This window comes from Balaenoptera physalus, assembly GCF_965194825.1.
Source record: "Balaenoptera physalus genome assembly, chromosome: 11".
Taxonomy (NCBI): Eukaryota; Metazoa; Chordata; class Mammalia; order Artiodactyla; family Balaenopteridae; genus Balaenoptera; species Balaenoptera physalus.
The window spans coordinates 49,176,920-49,195,824 of record NC_138896.1 but is presented as its reverse complement, the minus strand read 5'-3'; positions in this window follow the sequence as shown (position 1 = coordinate 49,195,824).

The window sequence follows — 18,905 nt, the reverse complement described above, 5'->3', positions numbered from 1 at the left end:
TGCTCTGCTGGCCCCTTTGAAGATAAGTCTTGAAGGGAAACTTCATTTTCCTCTTTGGGATTTAGAGAGTTGGGGGCTCAATTCTCCCTGAGAAACACTGTAGTTGCACGTGTTCCCTTCATAGCACAATTGCCTTTGTGACGACAAGTGAGTTTCTAGGAAAGAAACTCGGAGTTTGCCATTCTTTGCTGGTGCTCGTCCTTTGGTAATCTTCAGTGAATTGGTGACCCCGTTTGAGCACTAGCCTCAAGCTAACGTTCCTCTTGTATCATGCCACTTGTTGCCATTCAGCACAATCCTTGTAGCCTTATTCAGTGTGGTTCTGGAGCTCTAGGAAGCATTCCAGGTCTCTTAGTACTGGCGGATCTGCTCGACGATGAGAAACGTACAAGAAGGATGGCCTGTGTGTTTGGGGAGTTGTGAGCAGTGCACCCTTGGGAACAGCTAGATGCCGAGACATGGGAGGTGAAGGGCTTTTTTGTGAAACCTGTAGAATGTGGCAACTTGAAACAACTCAAGTATCTCCCTTCGAAAGCACGTTGGAGGTACTAAATAGAGGAAGAAACATGAGAGTCAGGGCTCTGCGGGCCATTTTGAATATAAGGCTGAAGGGAAACTTTATATTCCTCATTGGCCTTTAGAGAGTTGTGGGCTCAGTTCTCCCTGAGAAACTCTTTACTTGCGCATGTTCTCTTCATAGCACAATTGGCTTAGTGATGACAAGTGAGTTTCTAGGAAAGAAACTTGGAGGTTGCCATTCTTTGGTAGCTGCTCATCCTTCAGTAATCTGTAGTGAATGGGCGACCCCAAAGAACACTAGCCTCAAGCTAACGTTCCTCTTGTTTCACACCACACTTTGGCATGCAGCAGAATCCATGTAGCGTTATTCAGTGTGGTTTTGAGCTCTAGGAAGCATTCCAGGTCTCTTAGTACAGGCGGGTCTGTACCAGGATGAGAAAACTACAGGCAGGATTGCCTGTGTGTTTGGTGAGTTGTGAGCAGTGCACCACTGGGAACAGCTAGATGCCGAGTCATGGGAAGTGATTGGCTTCTTTTCTTAGATTCCAGAAGGTAGTAAATTGAAACAACTCAAGTATCTCCCTTCTAAAGCACCTTGGAAGTACAACGTAGAGAAGGAAACAGCAGAGACAAGGCTCTGTGGGCCCTTTTGTATATAAGGCTTGAAGGGAAACTTTATGTTCCTCATTGGGATTTAGAGAGTTGCGGGCTCAATTCTCCCTGAGAAACACTGTAGTTGCACATGTTCTCTTCATAGCAGAGTTGTCTTTGTGATGACAAGTGAGTTTCTAGGAAAGAAATATGGAGGTTGCCATTCTTTGGTAGCTGCTCATCCTTCCGTAATCTGTAGTGAATGGGCGACCCCAAAGAACACTCGCCTCAAGCTAACGTTCCTCTTGTATCATGCCGCAGGTTGCAGGCAGCAGAATCCATGTAGCGTTATTCATTGTGGTTCTTGAGCTCTAGGTAGCATTCCAGGTCTCTTAGGACTGGCGGGTCAACACTAGGATAGGCAACGTATTAGAAGGACGGCCTGTGTGTTTGGGCCTTTGTGAGCAATGCAGCTTTTGGGAAGAGCTAGATGCCGAGTCACAGGCTGTGAAGGGCCTCTTTGCTTAAACATCTACATTTTTGCAAGTTGAAAGAACTCATGTATCTCCCTTCTAAAGCACCTTGGAGGTACAAAGTAGAGAAAGAATCAGCAAGGTCAATGCTGTGCTCGCCCCTTTGAAGATAAGTCTTGAGGGAAACTTCATTTTCCTCTTTGGGATTTAGAGAGTTGGGGGCTCAATTCTCCCTGAGAAACACTGTAGTTGCACGAGTTCCCGTCATAGCACAAATGCCTTTGTGAGGACAAGTGAGTTTCTAGGAAAGAAACTCGGAGTTTGCCATTCTTTGCTGGTGCTCGTCCTTTGGTAATCTTCAGTGAATTGGTGACCCCGTTTGAGCACTAGCGTCAAGCTAACGTTCCTCTTGTATCATGCCACTTGTTGGCATGCAGCAGAATCCTTGTAGCCTTATTCAGTGTGGTTCTGGAGCTCTAGGAAGCATTCCAGGTCTCTTAGTACAGGCGGGTCTGTACTAGGATGAGAAAACTACAGGCAGGATGGCTTGTGTGTTTGGTGAGTTGTCAGCAGTGCACCACTGAGAACAGCTAGATGCCGAGTCATGGGAAGTGATTGGCTTCTTTTCTTACACTCCAGGAAGTAGTCAGTTGAAACAACTCAAGTATCTCCCTTCTAAAGCACCTTGGAAGTACAACGTAGAGAAAGAAAGAGCAGAGACAAGGCTCTGTGGGCCCTTTTGTATATAAGGCTTGAAGGGAAACTTTATGTTCCTCATAGGGATTTAGAGAGTTGCGGGCTCAATTCTCCCTGAGAAACACTGTAGTTGAACATGTTCTCTTCATAGCACAGTTGCCTTTGTGATGACAAGTGAGTTTCTAGGAAGGAAATATGCAGGTTGCCATTCTTTGGAAGCTGCTCATCCTTCCATAATCTGTAGTGAATGGGCGACCCCATTGAACACTAGCCTCAAGCTAACTTTCCTGTTGTATCATGCCGCAGGTTGCAGGCAGCAGAATCCATGTAGCGTTATTCATTGTGGTTCTGGAGCTCTGGGTAGCATTCCAGGTCTCTTAGTACTGGCGGGTCAACACTAGGATGAGCAATGTATTAGAAGGACAGCCTGTGTGTTTGGGCCTTGGTCAGCAATGCAGCTTTGGGAAGAGCTAGATGCCGAGTCAGAGGCTATGAAGGGCTTCTTTGGTTAAACCTCTACATTTTTGCAAGTTGAAAGAACTCATGTATCTCCCTTCTAAAGCACCTTGGAGGTACAAAGTAGAGAAAGAATCAGCAAGGTCAATGCTCTGCTGGCCCCTTTGAAGATAAGTCTTGAAGGGAAACTTCATTTTCCTCTTTGGGATTTAGAGAGTTGGGGGCTCAATTCTCCCTGAGAAACACTGTAGTTGCACGTGTTCCCTTCATAGCACAATTGCCTTTGTGCCGACAAGTGAGTTTCTAGGAAAGAAACTCGGAGTTTGCCATTCTTTGCTGGTGCTCGTCCTTTGGTAATCTTCAGTGAATTGGTGACCCCGTTTGAGCACTAGCCTCAAGCTAACGTTCCTCTTGTATCATGCCACTTGTTGCCATGCAGCACAATCCTTGTAGCCTTATTCAGTGTGGTTCTGGAGCTCTAGGAAGCATTCCAGGTCTCTTAGTACTGGCGGATCTGCTCGACGATGAGAAACGTACAAGAAGGATGGCCTGTGTGTTTGGGGAGTTGTGAGCAGTGCACCCTTGGGAACAGCTAGATGCCGAGACATGGGAGGTGAAGGGCTTTTTTGTGAAACCTGTAGAATGTGGCAACTTGAAACAACTCAAGTATCTCCCTTCGAAAGCACGTTGGAGGTACTAAATAGAGGAAGAAACATGAGAGTCAGGGCTCTGTGGGCCATTTTGAATATAAGGCTGAAGGGAAACTTTATATTCCTCATTGGGCTTTAGAGGGTTGTGGGCTCAGTTCTCCCTGAGAAACTCTTTACTTGCGCATGTTCTCTTCATAGCACAATTGGCTTAGTGATGACAAGTGAGTTTCTAGGAAAGAAACTTGGAGGTTGCCATTCTTTGGTAGCTGCTCATCCTTCAGTAATCTGTAGTGAATGGGCGACCCCAAAGAACACTAGCCTCAAGCTAACGTTCCTCTTGTTTCACACCACACTTTGGCATGCAGCAGAATCCATGTAGCGTTATTCAGTGTGGTTTTGAGCTCTAGGAAGCATTCCAGGTCTCTTAGTACAGGCGGGTCTGTACCAGGATGAGAAAACTACAGGCAGGATTGCCTGTGTGTTTGGTGAGTTGTGAGCAGTGCACCACTGGGAACAGCTAGATGCCGAGTCATGGGAAGTGATTGGCTTCTTTTCTTAGATTCCAGATGGTAGTAAATTGAAACAACTCAAGTATCTCCCTTCTAAAGCACCTTGGAAGTACAACGTAGAGAAAGAAACAGCACAGACAAGGCTCTGTGGTCCCTTTTGTATATAAGGCTTGAAGGGAAACTTTATGTTCCTCATTGGGATTTAGAGAGTTGCGGGCTCAATTCTCCCTGAGAAACACTGTAGTTGCACATGTTCTCTTCATAGCAGAGTTGTATTTGTGAAGACAAGTGAGTTTCTAGGAAAGAAATATGGAGGTTGCCATTCTTTGGTAGCTGCTCATCCTTCCGTAATCTGTAGTGAATGGGCGACCCCAAAGAACACTCGCCTCAAGCTAACGTTCCTCTTGTATCATGCCGCAGGTTGCAGGAAGCAGAATCCATGTAGCGTTATTCATTGTGGTTCTTGAGCTCTAGGTAGCATTCCAGGTCTCTTAGGACTGGCGGGTCAACACTAGGATAGGCAACGTATTAGAAGGACGGCCTGTGTGTTTGGGCCTTTGTGAGCAATGCAGCTTTTGGGAAGAGCTAGATGCCGAGTCACAGGCTGTGAAGGGCTTCTTTGCTTAAACATCTACATTTTTGCAAGTTGAAAGAACTCATGCATCTCCCTTCTAAAGCACCTTGGAGGTACAAAGTAGAGAAAGAATCAGCAAGGTCAATGCTCTGCTCGCCCCTTTGAAGATAAGTCTTGAGGGAAACTTCATTTTCCTCTTTGGGATTTAGAGAGTTGGGTGCTCAATTCTCCCTGAGAAACACTGTAGTTGCACGAGTTCCCGTCATAGCACAAATGCCTTTGTGACGACAAGTGAGTTTCTAGGAAAGAAACTCGGAGTTTACCATTCTTTGCTGGTGCTCGTCCTTTGGTAATCTTCAGTGAATTGGTGACCCCGTTTGAGCACTAGTGTCAAGCTAACGTTCCTCTTGTATCATGCCACTTGTTGGCATGCAGCAGAATCCTTGTAGCCTTATTCAGTGTGGTTCTGGAGCTCTAGGAAGCATTCCAGGTCTCTTAGTACAGGCGGGTCTGTACCAGGATGAGAAAACTACAGGCAGGATGGCCTGTGTGTTTGGTGAGTTGTCAGCAGTGCACCACTGAGAACAGCTAGATGCCGAGTCATGGGAAGTGATTGGCTTCTTTTCTTACACTCCAGGAAGTAGTCAGTTGAAACAACTCAAGTATCTCCCTTCTAAAGCACCTTGGAAGTACAACGTAGAGAAAGAAAGAGCAGAGACAAGGCTCTGTGGGCCCTTTTGTACATAAGGTTTGAAGGGAAACTTTATGTTCCTCATAGGGATTTAGAGAGTTGCGGGCTCAATTCTCCCTGAGAAACACTGTAGTTGAACATGTTCTCTTCATAGCACAGTTGCCTTTGTGATGACAAGTGAGTTTCTAGGAAAGAAATATGCAGGTTGCCATTCTTTGGAAGCTGCTCATCCTTCCATAATCTGTAGTGAATGGGCGACCCCATTGAACACTAGCCTCAAGCTAACTTTCCTGTTGTATCATGCCGCAGGTTGCAGGCAGCAGAATCCATGTAGCGTTATTCATTGTGGTTCTGGAGCTCTAGGTAGCATTCCAGGTCTCTTAGTACTGGCGGGTCAACACTAGGATGAGCAATGTATTAGAAGGACAGCCTGTGTGTTTGGGCCTTGGTCAGCAATGCAGCTTTGGGAAGAGCTAGATGCCGAGTCAGAGGCTACGAAGGGCTTCTTTGGTTAAACCTCTACATTTTTGCAAGTTGAAAGAACTCATGTATCTCCCTTCTAAAGCACCTTGGAGGTACAAAGTAGAGAAAGAATCAGCAAGGTCAATGCTCTGCTGGCCCCTTTGAAGATAAGTCTTGAAGGGAAACTTCATTTTCCTCTTTGGGATTTAGAGAGTTGGGGGCTCAATTCTCCCTGAGAAACACTGTAGTTGCACGTGTTCCCTTCATAGCACAATTGCCTTTGTGACGACAAGTGAGTTTCTAGGAAAGAAACTCGGAGTTTGCCATTCTTTGCTGGTGCTCGTCCTTTGGTAATCTTCAGTGAATTGGTGACCCCGTTTGAGCACTAGCCTCAAGCTAACGTTCCTCTTGTATCATGCCACTTGTTGCCATTCAGCACAATCCTTGTAGCCTTATTCAGTGTGGTTCTGGAGCTCTAGGAAGCATTCCAGGTCTCTTAGTACTGGCGGATCTGCTCGACGATGAGAAACGTACAAGAAGGATGGCCTGTGTGTTTGGGGAGTTGTGAGCAGTGCACCCTTGGGAACAGCTAGATGCCAAGACATGGGAGGTGAAGGGCTTTTTTGTGAAACCTGTAGAATGTGGCAACTTGAAACAACTCAAGTATCTCCCTTCGAAAGCACGTTGGAGGTACTAAATAGAGGAAGAAACATGAGAGTCAGGGCTCTGCGGGCCATTTTGAATATAAGGCTGAAGGGAAACTTTATATTCCTCATTGGCCTTTAGAGAGTTGTGGGCTCAGTTCTCCCTGAGAAACTCTTTACTTGCGCATGTTCTCTTCATAGCACAATTGGCTTAGTGATGACAAGTGAGTTTCTAGGAAAGAAACTTGGAGGTTGCCATTCTTTGGTAGCTGCTCATCCTTCAGTAATCTGTAGTGAATGGGCGACCCCAAAGAACACTAGCCTCAAGCTAACGTTCCTCTTGTTTCACACCACACTTTGGCATGCAGCAGAATCCATGTAGCGTTATTCAGTGTGGTTTTGAGCTCTAGGAAGCATTCCAGGTCTCTTAGTACAGGCGGGTCTGTACCAGGATGAGAAAACTACAGGCAGGATTGCCTGTGTGTTTGGTGAGTTGTGAGCAGTGCACCACTGGGAACAGCTAGATGCCGAGTCATGGGAAGTGATTGGCTTCTTTTCTTAGATTCCAGAAGGTAGTAAATTGAAACAACTCAAGTATCTCCCTTCTAAAGCACCTTGGAAGAACAACGTAGAGAAGGAAACAGCAGAGACAAGGCTCTGTGGGCCCTTTTGTATATAAGGCTTGAAGGGAAACTTTATGTTCCTCATTGGGATTTAGAGAGTTGCAGGCTCAATTCTCCCTGAGAAACACTGTAGTTGCACATGTTCTCTTCATAGCAGAGTTGTCTTTGTGATGACAAGTGAGTTTCTAGGAAAGAAATATGGAGGTTGCCATTCTTTGGTAGCTGCTCATCCTTCCGTAATCTGTAGTGAATGGGCAACCCCAAAGAACACTCGCCTCAAGCTAACGTTCCTCTTGTATCATGCCGCAGGTTGCAGGCAGCAGAATCCATGTAGCGTTATTCATTGTGGTTCTTGAGCTCTAGGTAGCATTCCAGGTCTCTTAGGACTGGCGGGTCAACACTAGGATAGGCAACGTATTAGAAGGACGGCCTGTGTGTTTGGGCCTTTGTGAGCAATGCAGCTTTTGGGAAGAGCTAGATGCCGAGTCACAGGCTGTGAAGGGCCTCTTTGCTTAAACATCTACATTTTTGCAAGTTGAAAGAACTCATGTATCTCCCTTCTAAAGCACCTTGGAGGTACAAAGTAGAGAAAGAATCAGCAAGGTTAATGCTGTGCTCGCCCCTTTGAAGATAAGTCTTGAGAGAAACTTCATTTTCCTCTTTGGGATTTAGAGAGTTGGGGGCTCAATTCTCCCTGAGAAACACTGTAGTTGCACGAGTTCCCGTCATAGCACAAATGCCTTTGTGACGACAAGTGAGTTTCTAGGAAAGAAACTCGGAGTTTGCCATTCTTTGCTGGTGCTCGTCCTTTGGTAATCTTCAGTGAATTGGTGACCCCGTTTGAGCACTAGCGTCAAGCTAACGTTCCTCTTGTATCATGCCACTTGTTGGCATGCAGCAGAATCCTTGTAGCCTTATTCAGTGTGGTTCTGGAGCTCTAGGAAGCATTCCAGGTCTCTTAGTACAGGCGGGTCTGTACTAGGATGAGAAAACTACAGGCAGGATGGCCTGTGTGTTTGGTGAGTTGTCAGCAGTGCACCACTGAGAACAGCTAGATGCCGAGTCATGGGAAGTGATTGGCTTCTTTTCTTACACTCCAGGAAGTAGTCAGTTGAAACAACTCAAGTATCTCCCTTCTAAAGCACCTTGGAAGTACAACGTAGAGAAAGAAAGAGCAGAGACAAGGCTCTGTGGGCCCTTTTGTATATAAGGCTTGAAGGGAAACTTTATGTTCCTCATAGGGATTTAGAGAGTTGCGGGCTCAATTCTCCCTGAGAAACACTGTAGTTGAACATGTTCTCTTCATAGCACAGTTGCCTTTGTGATGACAAGTGAGTTTCTAGGAAGGAAATATGCAGGTTGCCATTCTTTGGAAGCTGCTCATCCTTCCATAATCTGTAGTGAATGGGCGACCCCATTGAACACTAGCCTCAAGCTAACTTTCCTGTTGTATCATGCCGCAGGTTGCAGGCAGCAGAATCCATGTAGCGTTATTCATTGTGGTTCTGGAGCTCTAGGTAGCATTCCAGGTCTCTTAGTACTGGCGGGTCAACACTAGGATGAGCAATGTATTAGAAGGACAGCCTGTGTGTTTGGGCCTTGGTCAGCAATGCAGCTTTGGGAAGAGCTAGATGCCGAGTCAGAGGCTACGAAGGGCTTCTTTGGTTAAACCTCTACATTTTTGCAAGTTGAAAGAACTCATGTATCTCCCTTCTAAAGCACCTTGGAGGTACAAAGTAGAGAAAGAATCAGCAAGGTCAATGCTCTGCTGGCCCCTTTGAAGATAAGTCTTGAAGGGAAACTTCATTTTCCTCTTTGGGATTTAGAGAGTTGGGGGCTCAATTCTCCCTGAGAAACACTGTAGTTGCACGTGTTCCCTTCATAGCACAATTGCCTTTGTGACGACAAGTGAGTTTCTAGGAAAGAAACTCGGAGTTTGCCATTCTTTGCTGGTGCTCGTCCTTTGGTAATCTTCAGTGAATTGGTGACCCCGTTTGAGCACTAGCCACAAGCTAACGTTCCTCATGTATCATGCCACTTGTTGCCATTCAGCACAATCCTTGTAGCCTTATTCAGTGTGGTTCTGGAGCTCTAGGAAGCATTCCAGGTCTCTTAGTACTGGCGGATCTGCTCGACGATGAGAAACGTACAAGAAGGATGGCCTGTGTGTTTGGGGAGTTGTGAGCAGTGCACCCTTGGGAACAGCTAGATGCCGAGACATGGGAGGTGAAGGGCTTTTTTGTGAAACCTGTAGAATGTGGCAACTTGAAACAACTCAAGTATCTCCCTTCGAAAGCACGTTGGACGTACTAAATAGAGGAAGAAACATGAGAGTCAGGGCTCTGCGGGCCATTTTGAATATAAGGCTGAAGGGAAACTTTATATTCCTCATTGGCCTTTAGAGAGTTGTGGGCTCAGTTCTCCCTGAGAAACTCTTTACTTGCGCATGTTCTCTTCATAGCACAATTGGCTTAGTGATGACAAGTGAGTTTCTAGGAAAGAAACTTGGAGGTTGCCATTCTTTGGTAGCTGCTCATCCTTCAGTAATCTGTAGTGAATGGGCGACCCCAAAGAACACTAGCCTCAAGCTAACGTTCCTCTTGTTTCACACCACACTTTGGCATGCAGCAGAATCCATGTAGCGTTATTCAGTGTGGTTTTGAGCTCTAGGAAGCATTCCAGGTCTCTTAGTACAGGCGGGTCTGTACCAGGATGAGAAAACTACAGGCAGGATTGCCTGTGTGTTTGGTGAGTTGTGAGCAGTGCACCACTGGGAACAGCTAGATGCCGAGTCATGGGAAGTGATTGGCTTCTTTTCTTAGATTCCAGAAGGTAGTAAATTGAAACAACTCAAGTATCTCCCTTCTAAAGCACCTTGGAAGTACAACGTAGAGAAAGAAACAGCACAGACAAGGCTCTGTGGTCCCTTTTGTATATAAGGCTTGAAGGGAAACTTTATGTTCCTCATTGGGATTTAGAGAGTTGCGGGCTCAATTCTCCCTGAGAAACACTGTAGTTGCACATGTTCTCTTCATAGCAGAGTTGTATTTGTGAAGACAAGTGAGTTTCTAGGAAAGAAATATGGAGGTTGCCATTCTTTGGTAGCTGCTCATCCTTCCGTAATCTGTAGTGAATGGGCGACCCCAAAGAACACTCGCCTCAAGCTAACGTTCCTCTTGTATCATGCCGCAGGTTGCAGGAAGCAGAATCCATGTAGCGTTATTCATTGTGGTTCTTGAGCTCTAGGTAGCATTCCAGGTCTCTTAGGACTGGCGGGTCAACACTAGGATAGGCAACGTATTAGAAGGACGGCCTGTGTGTTTGGGCCTTTGTGAGCAATGCAGCTTTTGGGAAGAGCTAGATGCCGAGTCACAGGCTGTGAAGGGCTTCTTTGCTTAAACATCTACATTTTTGCAAGTTGAAAGAACTCATGCATCTCCCTTCTAAAGCACCTTGGAGGTACAAAGTAGAGAAAGAATCAGCAAGGTCAATGCTCTGCTCGCCCCTTTGAAGATAAGTCTTGAGGGAAACTTCATTTTCCTCTTTGGGATTTAGAGAGTTGGGTGCTCAATTCTCCCTGAGAAACACTGTAGTTGCACGAGTTCCCGTCATAGCACAAATGCCTTTGTGACGACAAGTGAGTTTCTAGGAAAGAAACTCGGAGTTTACCATTCTTTGCTGGTGCTCGTCCTTTGGTAATCTTCAGTGAATTGGTGACCCCGTTTGAGCACTAGTGTCAAGCTAACGTTCCTCTTGTATCATGCCACTTGTTGGCATGCAGCAGAATCCTTGTAGCCTTATTCAGTGTGGTTCTGGAGCTCTAGGAAGCATTCCAGGTCTCTTAGTACAGGCGGGTCTGTACCAGGATGAGAAAACTACAGGCAGGATGGCCTGTGTGTTTGGTGAGTTGTCAGCAGTGCACCACTGAGAACAGCTAGATGCCGAGTCATGGGAAGTGATTGGCTTCTTTTCTTACACTCCAGGAAGTAGTCAGTTGAAACAACTCAAGTATCTCCCTTCTAAAGCACCTTGGAAGTACAACGTAGAGAAAGAAAGAGCAGAGACAAGGCTCTGTGGGCCCTTTTGTACATAAGGTTTGAAGGGAAACTTTATGTTCCTCATAGGGATTTAGAGAGTTGCGGGCTCAATTCTCCCTGAGAAACACTGTAGTTGAACATGTTCTCTTCATAGCACAGTTGCCTTTGTGATGACAAGTGAGTTTCTAGGAAAGAAATATGCAGGTTGCCATTCTTTGGAAGCTGCTCATCCTTCCATAATCTGTAGTGAATGGGCGACCCCATTGAACACTAGCCTCAAGCTAACTTTCCTGTTGTATCATGCCGCAGGTTGCAGGCAGCAGAATCCATGTAGCGTTATTCATTGTGGTTCTGGAGCTCTAGGTAGCATTCCAGGTCTCTTAGTACTGGCGGGTCAACACTAGGATGAGCAATGTATTAGAAGGACAGCCTGTGTGTTTGGGCCTTGGTCAGCAATGCAGCTTTGGGAAGAGCTAGATGCCGAGTCAGAGGCTACGAAGGGCTTCTTTGGTTAAACCTCTACATTTTTGCAAGTTGAAAGAACTCATGTATCTCCCTTCTAAAGCACCTTGGAGGTACAAAGTAGAGAAAGAATCAGCAAGGTCAATGCTCTGCTGGCCCCTTTGAAGATAAGTCTTGAAGGGAAACTTCATTTTCCTCTTTGGGATTTAGAGAGTTGGGGGCTCAATTCTCCCTGAGAAACACTGTAGTTGCACGTGTTCCCTTCATAGCACAATTGCCTTTGTGACGACAAGTGAGTTTCTAGGAAAGAAACTCGGAGTTTGCCATTCTTTGCTGGTGCTCGTCCTTTGGTAATCTTCAGTGAATTGGTGACCCCGTTTGAGCACTAGCCTCAAGCTAACGTTCCTCTTGTATCATGCCACTTGTTGCCATTCAGCACAATCCTTGTAGCCTTATTCAGTGTGGTTCTGGAGCTCTAGGAAGCATTCCAGGTCTCTTAGTACTGGCGGATCTGCTCGACGATGAGAAACGTACAAGAAGGATGGCCTGTGTGTTTGGGGAGTTGTGAGCAGTGCACCCTTGGGAACAGCTAGATGCCAAGACATGGGAGGTGAAGGGCTTTTTTGTGAAACCTGTAGAATGTGGCAACTTGAAACAACTCAAGTATCTCCCTTCGAAAGCACGTTGGAGGTACTAAATAGAGGAAGAAACATGAGAGTCAGGGCTCTGCGGGCCATTTTGAATATAAGGCTGAAGGGAAACTTTATATTCCTCATTGGCCTTTAGAGAGTTGTGGGCTCAGTTCTCCCTGAGAAACTCTTTACTTGCGCATGTTCTCTTCATAGCACAATTGGCTTAGTGATGACAAGTGAGTTTCTAGGAAAGAAACTTGGAGGTTGCCATTCTTTGGTAGCTGCTCATCCTTCAGTAATCTGTAGTGAATGGGCGACCCCAAAGAACACTAGCCTCAAGCTAACGTTCCTCTTGTTTCACACCACACTTTGGCATGCAGCAGAATCCATGTAGCGTTATTCAGTGTGGTTTTGAGCTCTAGGAAGCATTCCAGGTCTCTTAGTACAGGCGGGTCTGTACCAGGATGAGAAAACTACAGGCAGGATTGCCTGTGTGTTTGGTGAGTTGTGAGCAGTGCACCACTGGGAACAGCTAGATGCCGAGTCATGGGAAGTGATTGGCTTCTTTTCTTAGATTCCAGAAGGTAGTAAATTGAAACAACTCAAGTATCTCCCTTCTAAAGCACCTTGGAAGAACAACGTAGAGAAGGAAACAGCAGAGACAAGGCTCTGTGGGCCCTTTTGTATATAAGGCTTGAAGGGAAACTTTATGTTCCTCATTGGGATTTAGAGAGTTGCAGGCTCAATTCTCCCTGAGAAACACTGTAGTTGCACATGTTCTCTTCATAGCAGAGTTGTCTTTGTGATGACAAGTGAGTTTCTAGGAAAGAAATATGGAGGTTGCCATTCTTTGGTAGCTGCTCATCCTTCCGTAATCTGTAGTGAATGGGCAACCCCAAAGAACACTCGCCTCAAGCTAACGTTCCTCTTGTATCATGCCGCAGGTTGCAGGCAGCAGAATCCATGTAGCGTTATTCATTGTGGTTCTTGAGCTCTAGGTAGCATTCCAGGTCTCTTAGGACTGGCGGGTCAACACTAGGATAGGCAACGTATTAGAAGGACGGCCTGTGTGTTTGGGCCTTTGTGAGCAATGCAGCTTTTGGGAAGAGCTAGATGCCGAGTCACAGGCTGTGAAGGGCCTCTTTGCTTAAACATCTACATTTTTGCAAGTTGAAAGAACTCATGTATCTCCCTTCTAAAGCACCTTGGAGGTACAAAGTAGAGAAAGAATCAGCAAGGTTAATGCTGTGCTCGCCCCTTTGAAGATAAGTCTTGAGGGAAACTTCATTTTCCTCTTTGGGATTTAGAGAGTTGGGGGCTCAATTCTCCCTGAGAAACACTGTAGTTGCACGAGTTCCCGTCATAGCACAAATGCCTTTGTGACGACAAGTGAGTTTCTAGGAAAGAAACTCGGAGTTTGCCATTCTTTGCTGGTGCTCGTCCTTTGGTAATCTTCAGTGAATTGGTGACCCCGTTTGAGCACTAGCGTCAAGCTAACGTTCCTCTTGTATCATGCCACTTGTTGGCATGCAGCAGAATCCTTGTAGCCTTATTCAGTGTGGTTCTGGAGCTCTAGGAAGCATTCCAGGTCTCTTAGTACAGGCGGGTCTGTACTAGGATGAGAAAACTACAGGCAGGATGGCCTGTGTGTTTGGTGAGTTGTCAGCAGTGCACCACTGAGAACAGCTAGATGCCGAGTCATGGGAAGTGATTGGCTTCTTTTCTTACACTCCAGGAAGTAGTCAGTTGAAACAACTCAAGTATCTCCCTTCTAAAGCACCTTGGAAGTACAACGTAGAGAAAGAAAGAGCAGAGACAAGGCTCTGTGGGCCCTTTTGTATATAAGGCTTGAAGGGAAACTTTATGTTCCTCATAGGGATTTAGAGAGTTGCGGGCTCAATTCTCCCTGAGAAACACTGTAGTTGAACATGTTCTCTTCATAGCACAGTTGCCTTTGTGATGACAAGTGAGTTTCTAGGAAGGAAATATGCAGGTTGCCATTCTTTGGAAGCTGCTCATCCTTCCATAATCTGTAGTGAATGGGCGACCCCATTGAACACTAGCCTCAAGCTAACTTTCCTGTTGTATCATGCCGCAGGTTGCAGGCAGCAGAATCCATGTAGCGTTATTCATTGTGGTTCTGGAGCTCTAGGTAGCATTCCAGGTCTCTTAGTACTGGCGGGTCAACACTAGGATGAGCAATGTATTAGAAGGACAGCCTGTGTGTTTGGGCCTTGGTCAGCAATGCAGCTTTGGGAAGAGCTAGATGCCGAGTCAGAGGCTACGAAGGGCTTCTTTGGTTAAACCTCTACATTTTTGCAAGTTGAAAGAACTCATGTATCTCCCTTCTAAAGCACCTTGGAGGTACAAAGTAGAGAAAGAATCAGCAAGGTCAATGCTCTGCTGGCCCCTTTGAAGATAAGTCTTGAAGGGAAACTTCATTTTCCTCTTTGGGATTTAGAGAGTTGGGGGCTCAATTCTCCCTGAGAAACACTGTAGTTGCACGTGTTCCCTTCATAGCACAATTGCCTTTGTGACGACAAGTGAGTTTCTAGGAAAGAAACTCGGAGTTTGCCATTCTTTGCTGGTGCTCGTCCTTTGGTAATCTTCAGTGAATTGGTGACCCCGTTTGAGCACTAGCCACAAGCTAACGTTCCTCATGTATCATGCCACTTGTTGCCATTCAGCACAATCCTTGTAGCCTTATTCAGTGTGGTTCTGGAGCTCTAGGAAGCATTCCAGGTCTCTTAGTACTGGCGGATCTGCTCGACGATGAGAAACGTACAAGAAGGATGGCCTGTGTGTTTGGGGAGTTGTGAGCAGTGCACCCTTGGGAACAGCTAGATGCCGAGACATGGGAGGTGAAGGGCTTTTTTGTGAAACCTGTAGAATGTGGCAACTTGAAACAACTCAAGTATCTCCCTTCGAAAGCACGTTGGACGTACTAAATAGAGGAAGAAACATGAGAGTCAGGGCTCTGCGGGCCATTTTGAATATAAGGCTGAAGGGAAACTTTATATTCCTCATTGGCCTTTAGAGAGTTGTGGGCTCAGTTCTCCCTGAGAAACTCTTTACTTGCGCATGTTCTCTTCATAGCACAATTGGCTTAGTGATGACAAGTGAGTTTCTAGGAAAGAAACTTGGAGGTTGCCATTCTTTGGTAGCTGCTCATCCTTCAGTAATCTGTAGTGAATGGGCGACCCCAAAGAACACTAGCCTCAAGCTAACGTTCCTCTTGTTTCACACCACACTTTGGCATGCAGCAGAATCCATGTAGCGTTATTCAGTGTGGTTTTGAGCTCTAGGAAGCATTCCAGGTCTCTTAGTACAGGCGGGTCTGTACCAGGATGAGAAAACTACAGGCAGGATTGCCTGTGTGTTTGGTGAGTTGTGAGCAGTGCACCACTGGGAACAGCTAGATGCCGAGTCATGGGAAGTGATTGGCTTCTTTTCTTAGATTCCAGAAGGTAGTAAATTGAAACAACTCAAGTATCTCCCTTCTAAAGCACCTTGGAAGTACAACGTAGAGAAGGAAACAGCAGAGACAAGGCTCTGTGGGCCCTTTTGTATATAAGGCTTGAAGGGAAACTTTATGTTCCTCATTGGGATTTAGAGAGTTGCGGGCTCAATTCTCCCTGAGAAACACTGTAGTTGCACATGTTCTCTTCATAGCAGAGTTGTCTTTGTGATGACAAGTGAGTTTCTAGGAAAGAAATATGGAGGTTGCCATTCTTTGGTAGCTGCTCATCCTTCCGTAATCTGTAGTGAATGGGCAACCCCAAAGAACACTCGCCTCAAGCTAACGTTCCTCTTGTATCATGCCGCAGGTTGCAGGCAGCAGAATCCATGTAGCGTTATTCATTGTGGTTCTTGAGCTCTAGGTAGCATTCCAGGTCTCTTAGGACTGGCGGGTCAACACTAGGATAGGCAACGTATTAGAAGGACGGCCTGTGTGTTTGGGCCTTTGTGAGCAATGCAGCTTTTGGGAAGAGCTAGATGCCGAGTCACAGGCTGTGAAGGGCCTCTTTGCTTAAACATCTACATTTTTGCAAGTTGAAAGAACTCATGTATCTCCCTTCTAAAGCACCTTGGAGGTACAAAGTAGAGAAAGAATCAGCAAGGTCAATGCTGTGCTCGCCCCTTTGAAGATAAGTCTTGAGGGAAACTTCATTTTCCTCTTTGGGATTTAGAGAGTTGGGGGCTCAATTCTCCCTGAGAAACACTGTAGTTGCACGAGTTCCCGTCATAGCACAAATGCCTTTGTGACGACAAGTGAGTTTCTAGGAAAGAAACTCGGAGTTTGCCATTCTTTGCTGGTGCTCGTCCTTTGGTAATCTTCAGTGAATTGGTGACCCCGTTTGAGCACTAGCGTCAAGCTAACGTTCCTCTTGTATCATGCCACTTGTTGGCATGCAGCAGAATCCTTGTAGCCTTATTCAGTGTGGTTCTGGAGCTCTAGGAAGCATTCCAGGTCTCTTAGTACAGGCGGGTCTGTACTAGGATGAGAAAACTACAGGCAGGATGGCCTGTGTGTTTGGTGAGTTGTCAGCAGTGCACCACTGAGAACAGCTAGATGCCGAGTCATGGGAAGTGATTGGCTTCTTTTCTTACACTCCAGGAAGTAGTCAGTTGAAACAACTCAAGTATCTCCCTTCTAAAGCACCTTGGAAGTACAACGTAGAGAAAGAAAGAGCAGAGACAAGGCTCTGTGGGCCCTTTTGTATATAAGGCTTGAAGGGAAACTTTATGTTCCTCATAGGGATTTAGAGAGTTGCGGGCTCAATTCTCCCTGAGAAACACTGTAGTTGAACATGTTCTCTTCATAGCACAGTTGCCTTTGTGATGACAAGTGAGATTCTAGGAAGGAAATATGCAGGTTGCCATTCTTTGGAAGCTGCTCATCCTTCCATAATCTGTAGTGAATAGGCGACCCCATTGAACACTAGCCTCAAGCTAACTTTCCTGTTGTATCATGCCGCAGGTTGCAGGCAGCAGAATCCATGTAGCGTTATTCATTGTGGTTCTGGAGCTCTAGGTAGCATTCCAGGTCTCTTAGTACTGGCGGGTCAACACTAGGATGAGCAATGTATTAGAAGGACAGCCTGTGTGTTTGGGCCTTGGTCAGCAATGCAGCTTTGGGAAGAGCTAGATGCCGAGTCAGAGGCTATGAAGGGCTTCTTTGGTTAAACCTCTACATTTTTGCAAGTTGAAAGAACTCATGTATCTCCCTTCTAAAGCACCTTGGAGGTACAAAGTAGAGAAAGAATCAGCAAGGTCAATGCTCTGCTGGCCCCTTTGAAGATAAGTCTTGAAGGGAAACTTCATTTTCCTCTTTGGGATTTAGAGAGTTGGGGGCTCAATTCTCCCTGAGAAACACTGTAGTTGCACGTGTTCCCTTCATAGCACAATTGCCTTTGTGACGACAAGTGAGTTTCTAGGAAAGAAACTCGGAGTTTGCCATTCTTTGCTGGTGCTCGTCCTTTGGTAATCTTCAGTGAATTGGTGACCCCGTTTGAGCACTAGCCTCAAGCTAACGTTCCTCTTGTATCATGCCACTTGTTGCCATGCAGCACAATCCTTGTAGCCTTATTCAGTGTGGTTCTGGAGCTCTAGGAAGCATTCCAGGTCTCTTAGTACTGGCGGATCTGCTCGACGATGAGAAACGTACAAGAAGGATGGCCTGTGTGTTTGGGGAGTTGTGAGCAGTTCACCCTTGGGAACAGCTAGATACCGAGACATGGGAGGTGAAGGGCTTTTTTGTGAAACCTGTAGAATGTGGCAACTTGAAACAACTCAAGTATCTCCCTTCGAAAGCACGTTGGAGGTACTAAATAGAGGAAGAAACATGAGAGTCAGGGCTCTGTGGGCCATTTTGAATATAAGGCTGAAGGGAAACTTTATATTCCTCATTGGCCTTTAGAGAGTTGTGGGCTCAGTTCTCCCTGAGAAACTCTTTACTTGCGCATTTTCTCTTCATAGCACAATTGGCTTAGTGATGACAAGTGAGTTTCTAGGAAAGAAACTTGGAGGTTGCCATTCTTTGGTAGCTGCTCATCCTTCAGTAATCTGTAGTGAATGGGCGACCCCAAAGAACACTAGCCTCAAGCTAACGTTCCTCTTGTTTCACACCACACTTTGGCATGCAGCAGAATCCATGTAGCGTTATTCAGTGTGGTTTTGAGCTCTAGGAAGCATTCCAGGTCTCTTAGTACAGGCGGGTCTGTACCAGGATGAGAAAACTACAGGCAGGATTGCCTGTGTGTTTGGTGAGTTGTGAGCAGTGCACCACTGGGAACAGCTAGATGCCGAGTCATGGGAAGTGATTGGCTTCTTTTCTTAGATTCCAGAAGGTAGTAAATTGAAACAACTCAAGTATCTCCCTTCTAAAGCACCTTGGAAGTACAACGTAGAGAAAGAAACAGCACAGACAAGGCTCTGTGGTCCCTTTTGTATATAAGGCTTGAAGGGAAACTTTATGTTCCTCATTGGGATTTAGAGAGTTGCGGGCTCAATTCTCCCTGAGAAACACTGTAGTTGCACATGTTCTCTTCATAGCAGAGTTGTATTTGTGAAGACAAGTGAGTTTCTAGGAAAGAAATATGGAGGTTGCCATTCTTTGGTAGCTGCTCATCCTTCCGTAATCTGTAGTGAATGGGCGACCCCAAAGAACACTCGCCTCAAGCTAACGTTCCTCTTGTATCATGCCGCAGGTTGCAGGTAGCAGAATCCATGTAGCGTTATTCATTGTGGTTCTTGAGCTCTAGGTAGCATTCCAGGTCTCTTAGGACTGGCGGGTCAACACTAGGATAGGCAACGTATTAGAAGGACGGCCTGTGTGTTTGGGCCTTTGTGAGCAATGCAGCTTTTGGGAAGAGCTAGATGCCGA